This window comes from Haliotis rubra, unplaced genomic scaffold, assembly GCF_003918875.1.
Source record: "Haliotis rubra isolate DU_JTF1 unplaced genomic scaffold, ASM391887v1 Scf930, whole genome shotgun sequence".
Classification (NCBI taxonomy): domain Eukaryota; kingdom Metazoa; phylum Mollusca; class Gastropoda; order Lepetellida; family Haliotidae; genus Haliotis; species Haliotis rubra.
Window position 1 is genome coordinate 81,170 of NW_025767669.1, and position 22,852 is coordinate 104,021.

The window sequence follows — 22,852 nt, forward strand, 5'->3', positions numbered from 1 at the left end:
AAAAAGCGCTTTTCAATCATTTATATAATTTTTTTTATTTTCGAAATTTTGAGTTTTAACTTGTAACTTTGCTTGTAGTATAGTAATTTCATTTTTTGCGTTATTTCAAGATTAATCAGTACTCTAAATTTCGAGCTATTTATCGTTGCTTCGATTATTTTCTAGCAATTTCAATTATTTTCTCGTTATGCAACTTATAAGAAAAACTGGAAGAAAATAATTGAAGCAACGAGAAAATATTCTAAATGTCGAGCATTGATTAATCACAAAAAGAAATTAAAAAGTAATGAGAAACTATTTTAAATAACGAGAAAATACCCGAAGCAAAGAGAACAAAGCAACGAGAAATCATTCGAAATTTCGAATTTTTGAATATATAATAACGAAAAAGTATTCGAAATTACGAAAAATAGATACCAGAAAGAAAATTGCGAGAAATTTTATTAAAAAAGAATCTGTGCTACAAACGTGTCACGCCTTGCCCCTGCATCTGTTCCCCCTAATCCCTTCAAATCGCAGGTAATTAAGACATTTCTTTTCATCCTCATCATCCACATCATCATCATCCACATCATCCACATCATCATCATCATCATCATCATCATCAGGACAGCAGCATCAGTCGAAGTAGTAGTAGAAGTAGTAAGTTTCCTGTAGTTTACGGTAATCGTAACTCAACGTAAAATCGCGGAATCTGGAAATACTTGAACCGTTACGAAAGAGCATACGAACTATTTATTCTGAACAACACCTAATGAATGAGTAAACATATGTTCCGACAGAGGCTGTTCCTTGTTATCAGATAAATGACGTCCATAAACCTTCTCATTACTGGGCACCATTTCTAAACACCATTCGTTCCGTGAAGATCAGGGTTAGAATATCTTCTCAGCGAACCGGGCTTCTCATAAGACGTGACAAACGGGATCAGCTTGTCCGGTTTCGTTGATGCATGTGGACGTATCTCAATTGCGTAGATCGATGCTCATGCTGCTACACACTATAGTCCGTTTGGCTCAAAAGCGGACCGATGAATTGCAATCTAACTCGAAAACTAATAAACATAAAATACTCAATGAACGCTGATCATAATCAAAACATCATACCAACTCTCTGAGGTTTTTGCAGAATTTTTGTCTTAAAAATAGAAAAGTTGTTTAACAATCTATCATTAAAATATTGACACAGTTCACTATTTGTTACGAGGGAGGAGTGCAGAGAAAGGGACAGCCAGGTGTTCGAGAACGGATGGAGACGGCACAGCACAGGTTAATGAATAAATAACTTTGTCTGTGAACGTGCTTCTTGAACACCTGGCTGTCCCTTTCTCTGCACTGCTCCCTCGTAACAAACAGTGAACTGTGTCAATATTTTAATGATAGATTGTTAAACAACTTTTTATTTTTAGGACAAAAATTCTGCAAAAACCTCACAGAGTTGGTATGATGTTTTGATTATGATCAGCGTTCATTGAGTATTTTATGTTTATTAGTTTTCGAGTTAGATTGCAATTCATCGGTCCGCTTTTGAGCCAAACGGACTATATATTGTCTGGTCCAGACTAGATTATTTACAGAACGCCGTCACACAACTGAAGTGCGGCGTCAAACAAACAAACAAACAAATAAATGCCATTCAAAGACTGACAGAGATTGTTGAGGATTACTTACGATAACGCACCCGCGCTCCTCCTGTAACTATTGAACAGGTCTGCAGTGACTGAGATCAACGACTGTGTCCACTACAATACCAAATGGACCTGGGATGACTCAGCATGGACGCCATGTTACTAAGGCCTCTGACCTGTACGGCTATCTGCTACAGCGTCAATGGAACACTGTCACTCATTATCGTCACGTGATGGTGTTTACATATGTAACAGTCACATGTGGGCAACGCGGCAAGATTAGATCTGAGAACCGAGCGAACTGTAGAGTCGCATCATCAGTGAGGGATCGAGGGGGTGTTTGTCATTTTAAAAATATATTTTGTCCTCATAATATTGAAAACGAAATTGTCACAGATTTAAACACAACACAATTATTCGCTTAAAATTCCAATTGTCCTAAAAGTGTAAAATACAGTCGAAAAAATAACTGACCGAGGGAGTTTATTTTTGTCTTCATAACATTGAAAACTTAATTTAAACTTTGTCACATATTTAATCAGAATACATATATTCGCTTGAAATTCCAATTGTCCTAACTGATTAAATACAGTCGGGAAAAAACCCAACTTGTCTCGTAATTTCGGGAGCAAATTAGAACGACTCTCCGATCACAGGGGCTTAACGAAAAATGGCCCCCTTCCAAAAAGAACGAAAAAGCACGTAGTACCATGACAACATTTTTCATGCAATCTTACCAAAAACACGGGCTCCAAAAAGCACGTGGTGTCAGTAATGTCTTCAACACGTGTTGATCACAGAGCTAATGTAATCTTGGAGCTGGATGGTCTTGTAAATCACAACGAGGGGAACATTCCACACATATTGTCAACTCCTATGATATCTGTGACACATCCAACTGTTGACATTTATGACGAATTACGCTTAACAGGTTCACTGGATGGAATACTAGTATATATGACCGACAGCCGATCGGTGCTGTACTCTACTATGGACTCTTATATAATGCGGTTACTCGGGCGGTAGGGGTAGCCTAGTGGTTAAAGCGTTCGCTCTTCACGCCGAAGCCCGGGTTCGATTCCCCACATGGGTGCAATGTGTGAAGCCCATTTCTGGTGTCCCCCGCCGTCATCTTTCTGGAATATTGTTAAAAGCGGCGTAAAACTAAACCCACTCACTAATGGGGTAACTCAAAACGACAAATATGGCGATTGTTGCGTCACAATTATGTGACGTCGCACAGTATGACGTTTTGTATGGGTTTGTACAGGATCGCGTCTGGCTAGTCATATAACTAGATTCTTCACTACAATCATACCACCACCACCAACAACAACAACAACAACAACAGCAAAATAACGATGACGACGACTACAACGGCGGTAATACATCACGGCCACGTGAAGTCTGTCAAACAAAGAATGAGAAACGACATGAGTTTGTGCGAGTTAACTTTCGGTTGTGTCCATCTGAGTGCATTATCTGGGCGGTGGAGTAGCAATGTGGTTAAAGCGTTTGCTCGTCACGACGAAAATCCGGGTTCGGTTCCCAACATAGGTACAATGTGTGAACCCCATTTCTGGTGTCCCCTTCCTTAAAATTGCTGGAGGGGGCGGTGGGGTAGCCTAGTGGTTAAAGCGTTGGCTCGTCAAGCCGAAGACCAGGGTTCGAATCCCCACATGGGTAAAATGTGTGAAGCCCATTTCTGGTGTCCCCCGCCGTGATATTGCTGGAATATTGCTAAAAAAGAAGCGGCGTAAAACCATACTCAGTAAAATTGCTGGAATATTGATACAACCGTACTAAATTACACTAGGGCTGATTATCGATGTAATTAAGAGATCGATAATCGTTAACTAAATATCTATCAGTTATCGATAAATATTGGAGAAGTAACTTTGAACAAAAATGCCAAAAACGTTCTGAAAGAAATGAATATATTTCACACAACTTGTGAGTGGTGACAAAACTGCGTTCAGAACATAATTTAGAAGCTGCCCATGATTGAAAACCTAACATTTTGTATTGTGTGAGTGAATTAAAACTATATTATGTCACAAAAATTATGTACGATATTAACGATGACACCATTCTCATATCGATAATCTTTAATATTTTTTCATATCGACGATATTTCCGATAATCGATATTTTTAGCCAGTCCTAACTTACACACTCACTCATTATCCTTGTATAGCCAAAGGAAGGTAATAAATGCTAACGAGGCTTAGGGTATGCTTGGACTGACCTATTTGTCTTCTGCGAAGAGTGAGTGAGTGAGGATAGTTTTACGCCGCACTCAGCAACTTTCCAGCTACATGTATATGGCGGCGGTCTGTAAATAATCGAGTCTGGACCAGACAACCCATGGATCAAAAGCATAAGCATCGATCCGCACAATTGGGATACGATGACATGTGTCAACCAAGTCAGCGAGCCTGACCACCCGATCCCGTTACCCGCCTCGTACGACAAGCATGGGTTACTGAAGGTTCATTCTAACCCGGACTTTCACGAGTTTTTTCTGCGAAGAATGGTGGTGTGTAAGTGGTGCTCAAGAGATGAAAGTTTCCTGAACAAAGATCCTGCCATAACTGAATGCTATACAAATAAACGGCTGTACGTACGACCAACGTGGTGATGTTTGTCAAAGATTAAACCCAGATTCCAAGGCAAGAAGTATGGATATTGCGTACAAACATAGATATCATGATTAAACATACAGGGTTTAGCACGGATCGTCAAAGTCCGTCACAGAGCTTTTGAACAAATAAACGTACAGATCGAGTATCTGGACTTCTGCATATCAAACACCTGTCTATCAAAACCCCCAGGCATTGCAGGCACGGGGACTGAACATACAATAACGCTGTGACTGCAGAGTGAGTGAGTGAGCTGAGTTTTACGCCGCACTCAGCAATATTCCCGCTATATGGCCGTGGTCTGTAAATAATCGGATCTGGACCAGACAATCCAGTGATCAACAGCATGAACATCGATCTACGCAACTTGGATGCGATGGCATGTGTCAACCAAGTCAGCGAGCCTGACCACCCGATCCCGTTAGTCGCCTCTTACGACAAGCATGGGTAACTGAAGGTTCATTCTAACCCGGACCTTCACGGGTATTGTGACAGCAGAAGTCCGGAAGTTCCCGAGAGTGTTTCATTAATTTATATCGATTTAATTTGACAGTTTGTTAATTGACAATTTGGTTAGTTTGTTGTTTAACGCTACACTCAGCAATATCCCAGCTATATAGTGACGGTCTATAAATAATCAGATCTGCACCAGATAATCCAGTGATCAATAGCATGAGCATCAATCTACGCAATTGGGATATGATGACATTAATTTGACAGGAAATTGGATATGGTAATAATTGGTATGAATCAGCCCCTGTGTAGAACTGGCTTAGAATATATCTTCCGCTTCGCAAGCTTGTAGTTAGAGGCGACTAACGGGTGGTGTGGTCAGGCTTGACACCTATCATCGTATCCTAAATTCGTAGGTGGGAACACCAGAAATTGGCTTAACACATTGTACCCATGTGGAAATGGAACGAACGCCTTAAACGCTAGGCTACTCCACCACTCCTCAAATGATGGTGACTTGCAAAAGGTTATGCGGACGTCAACTGCCTTAAATTCCGACCTCGCAGGCAAGCCTTCAGTACTAAGATCTCTTCTGGAGTGTCAACAAATAGCAATCATGGAACGCGTGACATGCCCTGTAATTCCAAGAGGTGAGCGACTAACGGGATCGGGTGGTCAGACTCGCTGACTTGGTTGACACATGTCATCGTATCCCAATTGCATAGATCGATGATCATGTTGCTGATCACTGGATTGTCTGGTCCAGACTCAGTTATTTACAGACCGCCGCCCTATAGCTGGAATATTGATGAGTGCGGCGTAACCGAGTAAGTAAGTTTAGGATATCCTACGTAATCGGAAACAAACATGTGTTTAACGAGGGCAAGCACAATGGAACTAAACTAAAGGGACACAAAACGGCCACCACCATCCCCATCCCTCCTCCCCTCCCTCCCCTATCCAGGATCACAGTCATCCTTGCCAGTCAGCATCACTGTTGATGTTTACTGGTACAAGATAACGGCTAGGTCACGACCTGTAGGAACATACGTATATCAGAGCATCACCTGATAGGGCTCACACTTACACTCACTGACTTACCACAGTCTATGTGCAGTGTACTGATGAATATCATAGTATACAGTACTTTACTTAAAGGTGTGAGTGAATCTTGCTTTACGCCGCTTTTAGCAATATTCCAGCGATATCACGACGGGGACACCAGAAATGGACTTCACACATTGCACCCATGGGTGGTGGGTAGCCTAGTGGTTAAAGCGTTCGCTCGTCACGTTGAAGACCCGGTTCGATTCCCCACATGGGTACAATGTGTGAAACCCATATCTGGTGTCCCCCGCCGTGATATTGCTGGAATATTGCTAAAAGCGGCGTAAAACCAAACTCACTCACTCACTTTCGTAATGAAGCCTCCGATTGAAGCTGCACGTGGTGGGTGCTACCTACTCACTACATTGCTTTACCTTTTCCCGACATGATATTATTCATCACTTCCTTTAACGCCCGCTTATGAAATAGTGAGAATTGCACAAAAGACTCCGGATTTCTTATATGTATTTACTTGTAAATGATCCTTGCGAAACAAACCGAAACATGAGTCTCATTAACCTATTCAGACAATGACCTACTTTTCAGCCGATCCGAATTTTCTCGTGTGAAAGTGAAAAGAGACACCACAAACAACTATGGTTACACTGAATTACAATTCCTTGTTTCATAAGAAAATGGTATTTACAAGTTACTTTTAAATTTACACTTTAATAACATCGTATTTCTATATTTTATGGCGAGGTGTAGGCAGCATGTCGTTAACTAAGACGACACAGACTGCCCCTGTTTGATGAGGTCGTATAATGATTCATAATTCTTCTGGCTCACTGGTTACTGTCTTCTTTGCGCTTATTCGGTGTAGTTTTGTAACGCACAATATGATTGATATAATATCAAATCCGTACCAAATCGCCAAACCTGGCCTGAGATTTCCACGATTTCCAGGTTTCTGTTTGTCAGTGCTCGCTATACGACAGAGCACGCTGCACGACATGTTTGCAAGGATTAGAAGGAGCGTAGTGTTGCAATATACAGGTGCTTAGATGTATCAAATAATACTGATTAATATTTATGTATCCAGTTGAATGAATTGGTCTCAAAATTCTGGACTGGTTATTGTACGAAGTTGCGCAATAGGACGGAACCCAGTCAGCAGGAAACGAGACTGGTGTGTAATCAATGTTTTGACTTGGCTGCGGATTGCTGACAGAGAACGTCAACGTTTTTCTTGGTGCGTAGTCATAAAACACCATGAAACGAATGCATTCAATACAGCCCATGCAAGTCTATGTTCAAGTCTTTGGCAAGTCTAGATTACTTTAGTTTCAGAAAATGAAGAACGTCTCTGATCTCCTTTTAATTATAATTTATAAAGATAATTTAGGAAGTGCTTATTTCTGCAAAATATTTCGGAGACTAGACATTGTTGTGGAAACATGAACGCAACAAAACGAGGTAACTGGACGTTTTAATGATCATAGAAACTCAATATCATCCCTATGTAAATCGGGGCCGACTGTCCACGTGAGACCTCAGTGAACAAGATACCAGACTGCCACACAGGCAATTCCTGGGGCCGATAGGTCCGAGAATCCTACGCTACCGGTTGAGAGAGTACAACAACCAGCCCGACGTCCATTGATACGCCTATTTTTGAGTCGATGTCTATGGAATCCTAGAAGGGACATTGTTGCGTTGTCGCCCTCACAAAAAAAGCAAAACGAGGCAAAATTAAAACAAAGTGCCACTATGCGATAACGCGACATTTTGTCCATTTTTGGCTATGTCGCATTGTCCAAACGGCGTACCCGTGAAGGTCCGGGTTAGAATATTGATCTTCAGTAACCCATGCTTGTCGTAAGAGGCGACTAACGGGATCGGGTGGCCAGGCTGGCTGGCTTGGTTGACACATGTCATCGGTTCCCAATTGCGCAGATCGATGCTCATGCTGTTGATCACTGGATTGTCTGGTCCAGGCTCGATCATTTACAGACCGCCGCCATATAGCTGGAATATTGCTGAGTGCGGTGTAAAACTAAACTCACTCCTCCAAACGGCGACAATGCAACATAGCGACAATTATCAATGTGTAAATATGTCGCATTGTGGCATTGTCGCACCATTATAAGATGCGTGAAAAAAGCCTTAAAATGCGAGGCAACGCGACAATGTCCCTTCTCGGATTCCATAGAAGTCACCTTCATGCACGCCCACCTTTGTGCAAACAGTATCTGAGGTGAGGTGAGGTGAGGTGAAATTGGGTTTAACATCGTGATTGCGAATATTTCGCTCATATGACGACGTGCATGCGTGTGTATGTGTATGTGCGGCTGCTTGTACTAGCCCAGACTGAAGCTGGTTTTATAGTGCTAGCACATTGAGATGGCCGCAGTGAAGCATGAATACCCCACTCAGACACATTATACTGACTCCGAGCCGACCAGTCCTTGTTGTACCCATTAATGCCGAGCGCAAGACAGGGACCAACAAGTACCATATTTTAACGTCTTTTGGTATGACGCGGTCGGGGATCGAACCCGCGACCTTCCGCTCTCCGGGCGGACGCTCTAAAAACAATATCTGAACTTAACTCCCATCTCACTAAGGCTCCTATTCAGTTTACAGGAATTATTTGTTATTTGTTTCTATCAAAATGATGTGTATTCTTATACAAAGCATCAGTCTACTGCCTTGTCTGTATAAACGTACATGCATATGTTTATCATATTCTATACCGACATTGTTGTTTGAATTTTAACACTATCCATCCTTTTATCCAGCCAGGGGCAAGATATGTGTGTTCCTTTGTTAACCTGGTATAAGCCGATGACGTCAATGATCCTAATGATGTCCATGACGTCAGTGTATTTGTCATGATGGAATATTGGTCAGACGAATTACGAAATGTTAATATGCATTTGTTATAACATGAGTGAGTGAGTGAGTGAGTTCAGTTTTACGCCGCTTTTAACAATATTCCAGCAATATCACGGCGGGGAACACCAGAAATGGGCTTCACACAACCTACCCATGTGGGGAATCAAACCTGGGTATTCGGCGTGACGAGCGAACGCTTCAACCACTAGGCTACACCACCGGACCCCCCCACCCCCACACCACACACACCCACCGACCCTTGAAGACCTATACAATCCAAACAAGTTCCACATAAGCTGCAGTGAAGGAGTGTGCTTTTCCGCTGACCTCATTCAAACATGATAGCACAATCCCCGTAAACTGGACCAAACTCATGTAGGTCAAGAAGTGAGGTCTAGGTCTTGTTTGCTGAGACTTTAGGGCTCCCTACCTCCCTTCACAGTCGCCCAGCCCCCTACACAGTCGCTCACCCCCTACACAGTCGCCCACCTCCCTACACAGTCGCCCACCTCCCTACACAGTCCCCACCTCCCTACACAGTCGCCCACGTCCCTACACAGTCGCCCACGTCCCACCTCCCTACACAGTCGCCCACCTCCCTACACAGTCGCCCACCTCCCTACACAGTCGCCCACCTCCCTACACAGTCGCCCACGTCCCACCTCCTCCCTACACAGTCCCCAGTCCCTACACAGTCGCCCACCTCCCTCACACAGTCACTCCACCCCTACACAGTCGCCCACCTCCCCACACAGTCGCCCACTCTCCCTACACAGTCGCCCACCTCCCTACACACAGTCGCCCACCTCCCCTACACAGTCGCCCACCTCCCTACACAGTCGCCCACCTCCCTACACAGTCGCCCACCTCCCACCCTACACAGTCGCCCACCTCCCCTACACAGTCGCCCACCTCCCTACACAGTCGCCCACCCCCTACACAGTCGCCCACCTCCCTACACAGTCGCCCACCACCTCCCACACAGTCGCCCACCTCCCTACACAGTCGCCCACCTCCTACACAGTCGCCCACCTCCCACACAGTCGCCCACCTCCCTACAGTCGCCCACCTCCCTACACAGTCGCCCACCTCCCTACACAGTCGCCCACCTCCCTACACAGTCGCCCACTCTCCCTACACAGTCGCCCACCTCCCTACACAGTCGCCTACCTCCCTACACAGTCACCCACCCCTACACAGTCCCCACCCTCTACACAGTCGCCCACCTCTCCACACAGTCGCCCACCTCTCTTCACAGTTGCCCACCTCCCTTCACAGTTGCTGCCACCTCCCCACACAGTCGCCCACCTCCCTACACAGTCGCCTACCTCCTCTACCACACAGTCGCCTACCTCCCTTCACAGTCGCCTACCTCCCCTACACAGTCGCCTACACCTCCCTACACAGTCGCTCTACCTCCCTACACAGTCGCCTACCTCCTCCCTACACAGTCGCTCACTCCTCCCTTCACAGTCGCTTCACCCCCCTTCACAGTCGCCCACCTCTCTACACAGTCGCCCACACCTCCCTTCACAGTCGCCCACCTCCCTACACACAGTCGCCCACCTCCCTACACAGTCGCCTACCTCCCTACACAGTCGCCTACCTCCCTACACAGTCGCCCACCTCCCTACACAGTCGCCCACCTCCCTACACAGTCGCCCACCTCCCTACACAGTCGCCCACCTCCCTACACAGTCGCCCACCTCCCTACACAGTCGCCCACCTCCCTACACAGTCGCCCACCTCCCTACACAGTCGCCTACCTCCCTACACAGTCGCCCACCTCCCTACACAGTCGCCCACGTCCCACCTGCCTACACAGTCGCCCAGCCCCCTACGCAGTCGCTCACCCCCTACACAGTCGCCCACCTCCCTACACACAGTCGCCCACGTCCTACCTCCCTACACAGTCGCCCACCTCCCTACACAGTCGCCCACCTCCCTACACTGTCGCCCACCTCCCTACACAGTCGCCCACGTCCTACCTCCCTACAAAGTCGCCCACCTCCCTACACAGTCGCCTACCTCCCTACACAGTCGCCCACCTCCCTACACAGTCGCCCACGTCCCACCTGCCTACACAGTCGCCCAGCCCCCTACGCAGTCGCTCACCCCCTACACAGTCGCCCACCTCCCTACACAGTCGCCCACGTCCCACCTCCCTACACAGTCGCCCACCTCCCTACACAGTCGCCCACCTCGTTTTATTTGGGAGTATACTTTAATTGTTAGCATTGTACGTATTCTTGTACTTTTGTTAGGTTGAGTCCCATCCAGGATTCGAACTTAAACTCTTGGAGTCAGGCGCCTAATCGTCCGCACACAAAGTCAGCCATCTAACCCACTCAGCCACCACACTTTCCACAAAGAAAAATGAATTTCGGAAAACAGGTAGTCACAGACTTTGTGCAGCCCTCTGACAAGCGTACCACTTTCTGAATGGCATTTAGCATTTACAGTCATGGATAATTATATCATAGCGTCAAAATCATGGAATAACGTACACCATCTTAATATGTGATAAAAGCTCTAACTGATGCGGGTGTCAGACGTTTACCATTCAGGCTAACCCACGAACAAGGTATGGGGCTGACAAAGCTACAAATATACCCGAACCAAGATTACAGATTCCTGGCATGCCCAAAGGAGGCAACTCTGTACAGCGAATTGACTCGACTTTTACAATGCGTGTTTCTGTGCAACATGGACATGGAAGAGATGAATACAACATAGAGTGAGGGTATGGTTTTACTCCGCTTTTAGCAATATTCCAGCAACAATACGGCGGGGGACACCATAAATGGGCTTCACACATTGTACCTATGCGGGGAATCAAATCAGGATCTTCGGCGTGACGAGCGAATGCTTTAACCACTAGGCTACCCCGCCGCCCAAAAAGTTTGGTTGAATAACCGCTTCCTCGTGTCAACTGCATATTTAATGGCCTCGACTTTAGAGAAATGTGTAAGTGAAGGACATGCACATACGAGACACTCAGTGAATACAAAGTGAGTGAGTGAATTTAGTTTCACGCCGCTCTTGGCAATATTCCAATAATATCACGGCCGTTACACACTCAATGGGCTTCACACTCAATGGGCTTCACACTCAATACAGGGGCGATGGGGTAGCCTAGTGGTTAGAGCGTTCGCTCGGCACGCCGAAGACCATGGGTACAATGTGTGAAGCTCATTTCTGGTGTCCCCCGCTGTGATATTCCTAGAATATTGCTAAAAGCGGCGTAAAACCACACTCACTCACTCACTCACTCAATGAATACAAAGGTTTGGTTGGACCACCCCTCCCTAATGCCAAGGGGCGCAAACCTGTACAGCAAACTACGATTTGAGGGCATCCCTGCGGCCGTACAGTACATGGAATCACCATATTACACAACATCCCTCACACCCCCGCCCCTGTCCATGACGAACAAACATAGGTACCCTTATACAACGGGGAGGTGGGGTAGCGTCGTTGTTAAAGCGTTCGCTCGTCACGCCGAAGACCACGGTTCGATCCCAAACATGGGTACAATGTGTGAAGCCCATTTCTGGTGTCCCTTGCCATGATATTGCTGGAATATTGCTAAAAGCGGCGTAAAACTAAACTCACTCCCTTATACAACAAGGCAAAACAAAGGTGAAGGTTCAAAATACGACCGGGTTAAATACTGAGGACTCTGACCTATCCCCTAACTATCATGTCAACACACCGTAAATCCTGGAGACGGTTCGCGAACTACCGTTATCAGAGTTTACTGTTGGTTTATGCCTCATTTCTACTCCTGTTATCACCAGCTACCTATTGTCACCTTAGATATCAACCTGGACCATTCACGGACACGGTTTCATGTTTATCGAGAAGTTCCGTGAGAGGTCACATAATTCTCATTTTTATTATTATAGGATATTTAAATAGCGCACATATCTACGCATCTAGTGCATGCTCAAGGCTCTGGTACTTTTTTCCTTCGATCATTGGGTGTCAATCTCAACGGCACATCGTATTATCAATCTCAACTCCCTGGGAAGTATACAACTCTTGCAGCCACTAGGCGCACCAGAGTTATTTCTCATCCTAACGAGGTACCCATTCACAGCCGGGTGGACTGGGACACATAGTCACAGTACTTTGTCCAAGTTTACTGCACGTTGCTGTACCCGCAACTAGGTGTTTGCACGTATTCATGTGGCCACCATCTGGTCATATACCAACAGATTCGTGGGTTCTTTTAAGTGCACAGGGTTGTGTACTGTACACTAGGGGTTGTGACAACACTGAAAGAGTCTGCACAAAAAAGTTGACTCCAAGGTTTTTACACCCGGTCACATGTGGGCTCGATCCCGACACCTCAACCTCGCTGAATCAGTAGCCTGGCGCCTTAGCCAGCTCGCCCACCGCGCCCCATCCGCCCACCGCGCCCCATCCGCCCACCGCGCTCATCGGGCTGAATACATGGGTGTCACTACACCACATAAACCAGTCTAAACAAAAGGTCCTGTAAAAAGTTGCATGTTATACATTTATGGCTTATTCGTGGGGAATGCTGTTTGTGAGGCAACTCTTCGTCGTTTAGGGGCTGTGGGTAGCCTAGCGGTTAAAGTGTTCAAGGCTTACCTTAGCAAAGCAGTTTTCCGAATATAGCACCGTTTAGCGAGTGTTGCTTGTGCATTAGCTTCTGGAGCACACAACGTATAAACTGCCAAGACAGGTGTCCTCAATCTTCATGATCATGTTCAGTTCTGTCCCACTGTCAACGGGACCCTACGAGAATATCATCTCTTAAGAATACCCATATCAAATAGCCGTTCCATATACCTCACAAAGGTAAACAAAATGCGACTCTGTGAGGAGCTTTGACGAGGACCCTATATCTCGCTTCGCCTTCAATGACAATGCTGAGTGTACATATGTATACACACAAGACGTGCCGTACAATAAACAGAATAACTCTATAGCTGAATATGTGTACAGTTTGTGTACACGCAAGCGGTAGCCGCTTCTCAACGAGTGAATTATGCACCGTAAAGAAAAAGCGACCAGAAGGATTTAACATTGTTTTCAAGGTTACTGTTACGCTGTTAAAGAGTGGGTGGGTTTGAGTGGGTGAGTGAGTGAGTGAGTGGGTGGGTTAAGTGAGTGAGTGAGTGCGTGGATGAGTGAGTGAGTGAGTGAGTGAGTGGGTGGGTTAAGTGAGTGAGTGAGTGAGTCAGTGCGTGGATGAGTGAGTGAGTGAGTGGGTGGGTTTGATTGGGTGGGTTTAGAGTGGGTGAGTGAGTGAATGAGTGGGTGGGTGGGTTAAGTGAGTGAGTGAGTGAGTGAGTGCGTGGATGAGTGAGTGAGTGAGTGAGTGCGTGGATGAGTGAGTTAGTGAGTGGGTGGATTAAGTGAGTGAGTGAGTGAGTGAGTGAGTGAGTGCGTGGATGAGTGAGTGAGTGGGTGGGTTAAGTGAGTGAGTGGGTGAGTTAGGTGAGTAAGTGAGTGAGTGAGTGAATGAGTTTGGTTTGACGTCGCTTTCAGGAATATTGCTGCAATATCACGGCCGGTGTCATTGTGTGGGGCTGTTGGTATATGACTTGTCATTATGTTTCGTGAAGTGGTTGACGTGAATGTGGATACCTTGTCCCTGACATACAGATCGTGGCACGGTGCCCTAGACTGAACCCACTGTTTACCTGGACGACTTCAACACTTGAGGCAGTGACTGTTTGCACAGTATCCGATGCTTACATCCACGGGAACAAACATTCGCAAGATAAACACCCCTTACCGTTCGGAACATGTATACTACAGGTAAGCTATACACTGGGCATGCTGTACGGTTGGGGGAGGAGAGGGGGGGCATTTGTAGGTAAGATGAGTGTGTGTGTGTTTTGTTTTACGCCGCGTTCAGCAATATTCCAGCAATATCACGGCGGGGGACACCAGAAATGGGCTTCAGACATTGTGCCCATGTGGAGAATCGAACCCGGATCTTCGGCGTGGCGAGCGAACGATTTAACCACGCGCAGATCGTGCAGCCACTGGCTGCTAAATTAAACCGAGTTACATTATGTCATCATATTTTGTTATGTCATGTTTTTTCAGACAAGCAAGAAATGACACACCTACAAGGCTGCAGTATTAGTTAATAGTACATGCTGTGAGTGGGCGAGTTGATTTTTACGCCTTGTTTAGCAATATTCCAGCAATATCACGGCGGGGGACACCAGATATGGGCTTCACACATTTTACCCATGTGAGGAATCGAACCCGGGTCTTCAGCGTGACGAGCAAACGCTTTACCCACTAGGCTACACTAGCGATATTGCACAACCATGCCTCTTTGGTGAATACCATGCGCACGGTATGGTCAAAACAAACTCGGAAACATAATCAATACGAATCTAGGATTCGAACACACGATCCAATGCTTTTGTCACAGTTAGGTACAGAAACTCCGTCCACTAAGTTGCGGCGCCGTAGACAACCAGGCCACCCAGGCTAACAATATAAGGAGAGGTGAAATTGGGTTTAACGTCGTGCTTAAGAATATTTCGCTCACATGACGACGTGCATGCGTGTGTATGGGTGGCTGCTTGTACTAGCCCACACTTAAGCTGGTTTTATAGTGCTAGCCCACTAAGATACCATGCCGCAGTGAAGCATGAATACCTCACTCAGACATGTTATACTGACTCCGAGGCGACCAGTCTTGTTGCCGAGAGACAGGCAGGGACCAACAAATACCGTATTTTAAAATATTTTGGTATGACGCGGCTAGAGATCGAACCCGCGACCTTCCGCTCTCCGGGCGGTTCCAACCAATATAAATATAAAGGTCCTAAAGCATTATTTGCACTCACGTCGGTCACAACAGATAGTGCAACAACCCTGTTTTATAGACCTCCATGAGCTTCTCAATCAGATATTGTAGTATACTGATGAGCCTCTACCCAAATGGCCACCCTTATCTGCACAGAAGTTCGGAACTATTCGTGGTTGTTCCAGCCCCAGTACGCGCCTGCACAGCTCACATCATTCACATGAAGCGAACTAGTTTACCCTATCGCTACAACCTGAATATGCGCAAAGTACAGTAAATTGACACTACTGAACTCATCGAACTCTTCATGCACAGTGCAGACAATCTCCATGACTCGACAGTTTGTTGCATCGGTTCAACGCTAGTACTGACATATATCGGTACTGTGAATCATTATACCTGCAGATCATATCCGACAAACAATATCATTATGTATTGTTTTTTTGCTGAATTGTTACAGTTCCCGTTTGTAGTCACTGCTGTTTTTCAGTCAACACGAGTCTGTCTGCTATTTATCGGAATCATTACAACACGAGTCTGTCAATGTTTCCACAGTCACTGCTATTTATCGGAATCATTACAACACGAGTCTGTCAATGTTTCCACAGTCACTGCTATTTATCGGAATCATCTATTACAACACGAGTCTGTCAATGTTTCCACAGTCACTGCTATTTATCGGAATCATTACAACACGAGTCTGTCAATGTTTGTCAATCATTACAACACGAGTCTGTCAATTACAGTCATTACAACACGAGTCTGTCAATGTTTCCACAGTCACTGCTATTTATCGGAATCATTACAACACGAGTCTGTCAATGTTTCCACAGTCACTGCTATTTATCGGAATCCATTACAACACGAGTCTGTCAATGTTTCCACAGTCATTACAACACGAGTCTGTCAATGTTTCCACAGTCACTGCTATTTATCGGAATCATTACAACACGAGTCTGTCAATGTTTCCACAGTCACTGCTATTTATCGGAATCATTACAACACGAGTCTGTCAATGTTTAGTCGGTCACTGATACATGTCAGAAACGTTACAATCCTACTTTGTATGAGAATACCAGTGCATCTATTCGTGTACGTATAAAAATGTAACTACAAGTTGCTAAAACATGTACTCAACAACTCTGATGACGAGTGTCTATAGCTTGTGTAAATATTGCATGTATTTATGTAACTTCTAGACCATGCATTTGTTTGAGAAATTTCCGTCCATCCATCCATACACCCACCCATCAGTCCATCCGTCCATCTATCCATCCACCCATCAGTCCGTCCGTCCATCTATCCATCCATCCACCCATCCATCCATCCATCCGTCCATCCATCCATCCATCCATCCACCCATTCATCAGTCCGTCCATCCATCCATCCATCCATCCCCACCCATCAGTCCGTCCGTCCATCCATCCACCCACCCATCAGTCAATCCATCCATACACCCACACATCAGTCCATCCATCCACCCATACGCTCAAACACCCATCCATCCATCCACCCACCAGTTCGTCCGTATATCCATCCATACGCATCACACCCATCCATCCACCCACCCATCAGTCCATCAATCCATCTACCCATCAAACATCCATCCATCAGTATCCTTCCATCCATCCATCCATCCACCATCCATTATCAGTACCGTCCGTCCATCCACCCACCCACCCATTACAGTACACACCATCCATCCATCCATCCACCCACCCATCAGTCCGTCCGTCCATCCACCATCAGTGCATCCATCCACCCACCCACCCATCAGTCCGTCCATCCATCCACCCACCCATCAGTCCGTCCGTCCATCCATCCACCCATCAGTCCCATCCATCCATCCATCTATACAGTCCGTCCATCCATCCATACACTCACCCATCAGTCCGTCCGTCCATCCATCCACCCAACCATCAGTCCGTATCCATCCATCCATCCATCCACCCATCAGTCCGTCGATCCATCCGTCTATCTATCCATCCATCCTTCCATCCACCATTCGTCCACCCATCCATCCACCCGTCCACCCACCATCAGCCCATCCATCCATCCATCCACACATCAGTCCATCCATTCGTGTACAGAGAGTTGGTCCTTTCATTCACTCCAGAACGATATTTCACTCCGTCGGTCCATAGACCCACCATTAATCCATCCAGTAAAAATAATGACACACTGAAGTTGGGTGTGTTAACGTATATGTATATACTTATACGTAAATATGTCATAAAAATAACATTTTCTCCTCGGATTCTGGATATTACTCCATTGTACTCAGGATATTACTTGACAGCGTAGCTAAAACATCGATTGATATGTTGTTTAACAAAGTAGAGTTGCATATAATAATGATAATAATATAATAGCCATTTATATAGCGCCTTTCGACGTCACAGGGATATGCTCAAAGCGCTTCCTGAACTTCCATATGCGATGTCATCGTTGCTCATTGACACGGCCATGCCATATCAATGGGTTAGTGAGTATGGTTTTACTCCGCTTTTAGAAATATTCCAGCAACATCACGGCGGGGACACCAGAAATGGGCTTCACGCATACCGATCTATGTGTGAGAATCGTGAGGACAAACGTTTTAACACTCGGTTACGCCGCGCCCAAGCAATATTCCAGTGAAGTTTAGTTCACTCCGCTTTAAGCAATATTCCACAAATCACGGCTTCAGAAACATTGTACCCGTGTGGGGAATCGAACCCAGGTCTCTTGGCGGACGAGCAAACGTTTTAATCACTCGGATACCCCACCGCCCAACCGTTCAGTGAAAGCACATACACATCTGTATGACATAACGGACATCCCACCAAAGACATGATCACCAAATTGCGGCAGGCTAATGTCCACCGACTGCGTTAATGACACGATGGTTTAGTATGGCATTCCTCCACCTTCTGTACAGTTCAGAAGAAGAGAAGAAGAAGGAAGGAGAAGAAGGAGAAGAAGGAGAAGAAGGAGGAGGCGAAGAAGAAGGAGAAGAAGAAGGAGGAGAGGAGGAAGGAGAAGAAGAAGAAGAGAAGGAGAAGAAGAAGAAGAAGAAGAAGAAGAAGGGAAGAAAGGAGAAGAAGGAGAAGAGGAAGAAGAGGCAGAAGAAGAAGAAAGAAGAAGGAGAAGAAGAAGAAGAAGAAGAAGGGAGAAGAAGAAGGGAAGAAGAAGAAGGAGGAGGCGAAGAAGAAGAAGAAGAAGGAAGAAGAAGAAGAAGAAGAAGAAGGAGAAGAAGAGGAAGAAGAAGAAGAGGAGAAGAAGAAGGAGAAGAAGAAGAAGAAGGAGAAGAAGGAGAAGAAGAAGAAGAGGAGAAGAAGGAGAAGGAGAAGAAGAAGAGGAGAAGAAGAAGAAGAAGAAGGAGAAGAAGAGAAGAAGAAGAAGAAGAAGAAGAAGAAGGAGAAGAAGAAAATTTAGGTGGTGGTTTTGAAGACGCCGTGTTACATATTTTCCAAATATACATATACATTTCGTCGGCCAGTTGAAGAAAATATCCGGCCTTTCAGGCCTACGAAATTCGTATGAATTTCGGTCGATTGAAAAATATCCGGCCTTCTTTGCGGCTTACGTGAAAAGCCACCATACAAACAATGCATTAAAATACACACAAGTCGATAAACACAAATAAACACCGAGTCGATTAGTGAGGGAATTCTATTTAACGCCTCATTGAACTGTTCTAACTTGGTTTTAAGCAAGGTTTGAATGACTTAAAAGTGCTAGCCAGGTTTAATCCTATCCCGTTTTGTTTATTTGTTTGTTCGTTTGTTTGTTTCCAACGTCGAACGAAGCAAACTATCTGATGAGAGTTCATTTAACTTTACACATCAGCATGAACCACATCGAAATACCATAGGATTTAACAGTACAGTATTATCTGATGAAATATCCTGGAATGCCACGTCAAGGACCATGTGTGGTAACAGTTATTTCAGATAAATACATATGTTTATGATATATATGATTTAACAGTACAGTATCGTCTTATGAAACATCCTGGAATGCCACGTCAAGGACCATGTGTGGTAACAGTTATTTCAGATAAATACATATGTTTATGATATATAGGATTTAACAGAACAGTATCGTCTTATGAAATATCCTGGAATGCCACGTCAAGGACCATGTGTGGTAACAGTTATTTTAGATAAATACATATGTTTATGATATATATATATGATTTAACAGTACAGTATCGTCTTATGAAATATCCTGGAATGCCAAGTCAAGGACCATGTGTGGTAACAGTTATTTTAGATAAATACATATGTTTATGATATATATAAGACAGTACAGAATTGTCTTATGAAACATCCTGGAAAAATCAAATTAGGGATCACGGGTGGTGGTAGATATTTCAGATAACTACATATGTTTATGTTTATCAGATGCTTAGATAAGATAAGAAGAAATTATATTTACGTGTCACGCGGTATACACACAAATATATAATCACAATGACTAGACAATTTAAAATATACACCACCTGCCAGTTGGTTTATGAGACACGAGGTATCTGAGGGTGAGGTAGGTTTTGCGCCGCTTTTAGCAATATTCCAGCAATATCACGGCGGGGGACACCAGAAATGGGCTACACATTTTACCCATGTGGGGAATCGAACCCTGGTCTTCGGCGTGAAGAGCGAACGCTTTAACCTCTAGGCTACCCCACCGCCCCAGGTAACTGAGAGGTGTTCGGAAAAAAGTCCTCGGAAAAAAGTACCGGTAAAAAAGTACTGAATTTGCCTAGGAAAAAAGTCCTCCGGAAAAAAGTCCTACTTTTATTTTTTTATAACAAATGATTAGAATTTTTTAGATATTCGGGTTTTTAATACTTTATTCACATGCAACAATGTAATTTGACAAAAATACATTTGCAGGACGTTTTAATTTTTTTACTTTATTCACATAGGCACTTTCACATACAACAATGTAAATTGAAAAATGACTTCCATGATGAAATTGTTGTGAACACTAAGTATTCTTTGATTCAAGCAGCTAAAATCCAACATTTTGACAAACAGAACTCAAGCTAAATCCTGGATTTGAATGCCCAGTTAAAATATCATTGTTCTTGGTTATTTAATTCTTGTCTTTAATACACAATCACTTTTCTCAACAATAACTTTGATGTCAACATCCATTTAATCTGTTATCACAATAACAGGACTCTTTTTTCTGGAGGACTTTTTTTCCCGGTACTTTTTTTCCAAGTCTTTTTTCCCTATAATTATCTGAGAAATCGTAACAGTAGAATAAAAGTACAGGGGCGCCAATCAGTGCATATATAAACAACAACAGTGTGTACGAAGCTATAAATTCTATGTATGAATAGATAAATTAGATACCTTAAGGCTGAATTCTGTGTACTGTACAGGTTGTTTACTATGTGGGAAATGTATATTCAGATAACTACATATGTTTATGTTTATCGGGTAGATTTGTATATAATCAGTGCAGTGATAAACCTACGCTTGCGATTATTTCAACAGATATGCAGTTTCCAACTGGCAGAACAATTGAACAGCAAAACGGAAACCGGCGACAGCTGACCCAGTCAATAGGAGTACGTTATAACGAAACAGTTCCGGTATACAGCGATGTGTGTCACAAAGCAAATGACATGAGACCCCAACAGCCGGATATATGTCAAACACGCGTCCTTCCCATATAGCCTTGTCTACTCCTGTTATGCAACAAAACATGTGGTCACGGGCGAACCGTCGCGGTTTGTATGATGAAAAAGAACACGATATGTTTATCCAACAAGACAAGGGGTAAACAATCAAGTTCAGTATGACAAATACGTATCACATTACGATATTAACGTCGAATCGCTTACCTTTGCATCGTGCAAGTGGAGGGTTTCACTAAATTCGTTCCAAGTATGTCCGAGTTATAATGAAATAAAACGAACTCGGCATTATTGAAAATGTAACAGCTGGCTTGAACGAGCGTATGTGTGACTATAGTCTGTTTCAGTCTCTGAGGGTTATGTGTTTGTGTGTGTAGTGTTGTTTGTTGTTTGCCGATGCATCATTTCCGCTAATTGACGGTCTTTGTCTTCAGTAAACCATGCTTGGACTTTGAATGGCATTTAGAAGTGATACACATAAGGAAGAGAATTTTATGAATGTCAAATGCTCTATAACAACGTTTCGGAGTATATCCTTACTCCTTCATCAGGTGAATGGATAGTATGAGACAGATAGCATATATATGTACATGTAAGAATAACAAAAGTAATAAGACGACAAAGATGCAGGCAAAACAATGGAACAAATGGAAGCCAGTCGTAAGAGCCCACTTACTGGTTGTGCATGTCAAATGCGTGTATCTATGTTCATGATGTTAATCACTTGGTGGTCATGTCTGGACTCGATTATTTATAGAGAGTCGTCATAAAGCTTGGGCGGGCGTTACAAACAAACAAACAAACATCGGGAAACTGGGCAAAATCCTCCTATCATGGACCTTTGCACTATCTATGCATAAACAGGGGCGGTGGGGTAGCCTAGTGGTTCAAGCGTTCGCTAGTCACGCCGAAGACCCGGGTTCGATTCCCCACATGGGTACAATGTGTGAAGTGAGTGAGTGAGTTTAGTTTTACGCCGCTTTTAGCAATATACCAGCAATATCAAGGCAGGGGACACCAGAAATGCGCTTCACGCATTGTACCAATGTGGGGACTCGAAACCGGGTCTTCGGCGTGGCGAGCGAACGCTTTAACCACTAGGCTACCTCACCGCCCTCCCCGCGTGTCAGATATGCGGTAATCCGTCAGGTTCATAATTTGAAATAAACTTTAACAAAATAGCTCATTTTACAAACATTACGTGTCCAGCTGAGATATCGTGCTTCCAGTTGCCATTCTTTGCGTAGATTTTTAATCTGGTAATCGTGACAATATATCTTTTAAGCACGTATGCTGTTGCGATAACATAAATGTCCAACTGTTATCTTACCGCACTACAAAACTGCTCTCCATTTGTATTCGCCGTTTTTTGTATTCGCCGTCTTTAGTGAGAGAGAGAGAGAGAGTGTGAGAGTGAGAGAGAGAGAGAGAGAGAGAGAGAGAGAGAGAGAGAGAGAGAGAGAGGAGGGAGGAGGGAGGAGAGAGGGAGAGAGAGAGAGAGAGAGAGAGAGAGAGAGAGAGAGAGAGAGAGAGAGACTGAGACTGAGACTGAGACTTGTGTGGGATGTTTTGCCGCTTGGTATGTACAAAATGTGAAGCCGGTGTCTCCGCCATGATATTACCGGAATATCACTCACTCACTCTGTAATGAATTAATCCCCTCTTGTGTGGATTTCGCGGGTCATCTCTATACATGACGTTTACAAGATACATTATGCTGCGCAGTAGGCGTGACAAAAACAA

At 44.6% G+C, this 22,852-nt stretch overlaps 1 protein-coding gene across 1 annotated transcript in view; it reads right to left on the reverse strand.

Moving 5' to 3' along the window:
- Positions 1 to 21,444, reverse strand: part of LOC124264590 (glucose transporter type 1-like) — a 40,716-nt gene extending 19,272 nt beyond the window's left edge. The window contains exons 1-2 of the mRNA XM_046699340.1: positions 21,317 to 21,444; positions 13,287 to 13,433 (exon numbers count right to left, since the gene is read on the reverse strand). The gene's annotated coding sequence lies outside the window, so the exon portion shown is untranslated. The remainder of the gene's footprint in view (positions 1 to 13,286; positions 13,434 to 21,316) is intronic.
- Between the last annotated feature and the right edge of the window lie 1,408 nt (positions 21,445 to 22,852).